Below are 4060 nucleotides of genomic sequence, written 5' to 3'. Positions count from 1 at the left end.
AAGCCCCTGTTTGATAAAAGAACATATGCTGTATTGCTGTTTTGTTGTTCTCTACAATCAAAATAATAAAAAAATTTTGAAATAAAATACAGTAATCCCTTGCTACTTCGCGGTTCGCTTTTCGCAGACTCACTGTTTCGCGGACTCGCTGTTTCGCGGGTTTTCAGTCAATATTAGTGTAAAATATTTATTGCGGTATTTTCGCTGTTTTGCAGGTTTTTGCGGTACTTGTTCTTCACATGCGTAGTACGTGTTGTATAGTAATGTATATATTTGGTGTATAAGTGTGTGGGGAGGGTTTATAAAAACTTAAAAAAGTGTATAACTACTAAAATAAAGTATAAGTATTAAAATAAATACAGTGTCCCTATTTCGCGGATTTTCACTTATCGCGGGTGGTCCTGGAATGTAACACCCGCGATAAGTGAGGGATTACTGTATTTAGGTATTCTTGTAAACTCTAAATTTAGGGGACCCTTGTGCAGCAAACTTTACCACCCTTTTGACTCGTACAAAGATGGACTCTGAACGCTGGTCTTTGCTAAACTTGTCTATTGCGGCTCGTATCAACACCGTTAAAATGACTGTCCCCAAATTTTTATCTATTTCAATGTGTGCCTATTTTCTTACCACAAACTTTCTTCTCAAATCTGGATTGCTGCGTATGTGACTTTATTTGGAGTAAAAAGCCTCCATGGATGCGTAAGCAGCTATTGCAAAGACCTAAAACCTTAGGTGGTATGGTCCTTCCTAACCTTAGACACTACTATTGGGTGGCTAATCTTAAAATACTACAGTTTTGGCTTCACCCAAATTTAGGTGCTTCCATTCCAATTTGGCTATCAATGGAGGGCAATACTTGCTGACCAGTATCTCTGTCAGCTCTGGTTCATTCCTGCCACTGACTTTTACACGAAGAATATAATTGTTAAGACATCTTTGAAAATATGGAAATAATTCAGATGTTTTTTTTTGGGCTTCAGTTGTATTCATTGCAGGCCCCAATAACATCAAACCATATCTTCTCCCCATCTCTAGTAGATGACGCTTTCATTGTTTGGTCCAACTTAGGCATCAGATCATTTAAGGATTTATATATGAATAATGTCTTTGCTTCCTTTGAGCAATTATCCAAAAATTTCTCCCTCCCAAAGCAACATTTTTTTAGATACTTGCAGATTTGTAGCTATGTCAGTAACAGATTTCCTCACTTTCCTCCGGAAGCCCCAGTTTCTTCTTTAGACTCTTTTTTTTTAGACCAGTCCTATCTTTGAAGGGTATGATCTCATACATTTATATTCAGATTTACTCTTTAGATCTGACTCCTGTGACTCCTCTCAGGAGGCTGCGGGAGGAAGACTTAGGTGAGAAGATTACTGACGATATGTGGAGTAAAGCGCTTAGAAAGGTGCATGAATCTTCTATTTGTGCTAAACACGCCTTTGTTCAGTGTAAAATAGTACATTGTACACACCTAATGAAAGCTAGATTGTCAAAAATGTTTCCAGATGTGGACCCTGCCTGTGACCGCTGTGGTCTGACTTTGCATGATGTGGTCTTGTCCTAACCTAAGATCATACTGGGGAGAGACATTTGGCTCACTATTTAAGACTGCCGGAAAAGAACTTATACCTGCTGCTAGTATCGCAATATTTGGGGTACCCCCTCCTTACGTACACCTGTCTTCTCAGGAAGAAACTTTCACAGCCTTTGTCTGCTTATTGCCTAATTCTAGCAAAACGGAAATCTTCATCACCACCATCACATACCCACTGGGCCAAAGAAGTCTTTTACTTCGCTAAATTGGAGAGAATAAGATTTATGTTAAAGGGCAGAGAGAATAAATTGAGCGCAATGTGAAATTGTTTCTATGATTATCTAGGGAAACTGGTTTTCCCTGATGTTCCGGATTGACACACATCACACTGTAATGTTGAAACAACAAGCAACCTGGAAAGATATTGTTTATTTATTTCATTCTATTCATTTGTTTTTGTTTTGCTGAGGGTATTTACTCCTGAGTTTGTTTTATCTGTTTTATGTTATGGTCAGAGGTGGGAAGTAACGAAGTACAAATACTTCGTTACTGTACTTAAGTAGATTTTTTAGGTATCTGTACTTTACTTGAGTATTTATTTTTCTGAGTACTTTTTACTTTTACTCCCTACATTTTTACACAAGTATCTGTACTTTCTACTTTACGTTACTTTTTAACACGTCAGGGAGAAGTTTGCGTTTCCCGTCAGTGCGCCGTCAAACATCAAACGATCTGAGCCTAAACGGAGGAATAATAACAGATAAGAGACAATCCTACTGGCGTATCCTCCATCACCGGGGCTTATCTGGTACAAAGGAATTAAATACACAAACCCATATAATTAATGTATCATTTATAGCGCTATAATCTGGGGTTACAGCGGGCCGGACCGAGTCCCTAAGTTGCGCTGCGGCACATAAACTGCTTAGCTAGCGCTACTGAAGAGGAGCGAGCATGAAGGGAGTAACGTGTGGCAGATAAATGCAACGTTTCTAAATGCTCAACAAATATCAGCAAACACACAATGTGTGTGCAGTTTGTCACACAGTGTGTCTGCTAGCTAAAAGCAGAGCTGCTGTATTTCCAGTGAGAGCAAAGAGAGAGAAATTCACAGAAATTCAGGACAGGAGAGGAAGAAGAGAGGTTAGAGTTAAAGGTAAGGACTGGAAAACAAACTGAAGTATGCTGACTTTGTGTTATTCAAAGATTGTATGAAAATGCCGCAGTTTAGTGTGTGATAAACAGGTCAGTTTGTTGTACTGTATTTACAGTAAAGCTCTGTGTTGGTGCACAGAGGCTGTGTTCATGGTCAGAGTTACAGGTTACATCAGTGCAGCAGAGATTAGTTTGAATCAAAGCTGCTGATGCTGAGATTCATTCACTGAATCCAACATTTCTACAGCCTGTATGCGGTCAGTGTAGGGGATGGAGATCAGCTCAGATAGCTGTGAAATACTGGGTTACATCTTTGTGAATTCAGTTCATCCACACAGAGCAGCAAACCTCAAAGCAGCAGCAGCAGGTCAGCTGATCACAGCCTGCACACCGACATCATTTACTGCAGCTCACAATAGAAAGTTGTGATTCTTCTCCCCATGCAGAGCCACTACAGCTGATCTTAGGGTTCCTCCACCTTCTGAATCCCACTGTAACCCCTGAGTATCCTCATGTTGGTGTTTAGGTGGAGACACAGTCACCCTCTACTATGGAGGACACAGAGAACAGAGCTGTGCTTAAATTCCCTTTCACAGTTTGTGATTCAAGCTGAGTGCATTCATTAGAATTAAAATTTAGATGGAATAACGTTTGTGTTCTCATGTATTATTTTATATTATTACAATAATATATAATAAGGTTCAGTTAGCTTTACACAAAAATAGCAGGTAGAAACGTCCTCCAAAGAGCTACTTTTACTTTCTTACTTTGAGTAAATTTCAGAGCCTGTACTTTTTGACTTTTACTTAAGTAAAGAAGTTGAACCAGTACTTTGACGTTCACCAAAGTATTTTTTAACACAAGTACTTGTACTTCTACTTAAGTACAGAATGTCAGTACTTTTGCCACCTCTGGTTATGGTTTGTTTGTTTCTTATATCAGGTCTGAATCATTACGATACTTTTTTTGATATGTTTACATGTTGGTTATTTCCTTGCAAAAAAATAATAGAAGTTGTTGGGGAAAAAAAAAAGACATTATATATATTGTTTGGCAAAGTGCTCATATGTGTGTGAAGAATATGTCTTAAATATAAACTGGGTCTGCTGAGGACTTTATAATTCCAGTAATAAGTTGCTAGTTTATTAGGCACACTTTGTTCAAACCAAAATAGTTCAACAAATGCTGGGGCTGTTTTGAAAACACTTTATTGAAACCGTTGTTGAATGCTGTTTATCAACTTTATCCTGATTTTGGAAACTGTAATAGTTGAGATGCCCCTAATTAATAGCAACAGTGGTTTATATTTCACGATTTTCTTTGTTAGAAAGAACAATTACAATTAGCGCCATGGCACAGGATACCAAA

Source organism: Archocentrus centrarchus, chromosome 5 (genome assembly GCF_007364275.1).
Source record: "Archocentrus centrarchus isolate MPI-CPG fArcCen1 chromosome 5, fArcCen1, whole genome shotgun sequence".
Lineage (NCBI taxonomy): Eukaryota > Metazoa > Chordata > Actinopteri > Cichliformes > Cichlidae > Archocentrus > Archocentrus centrarchus.
This window is presented reverse-complemented; position numbering follows the sequence as displayed.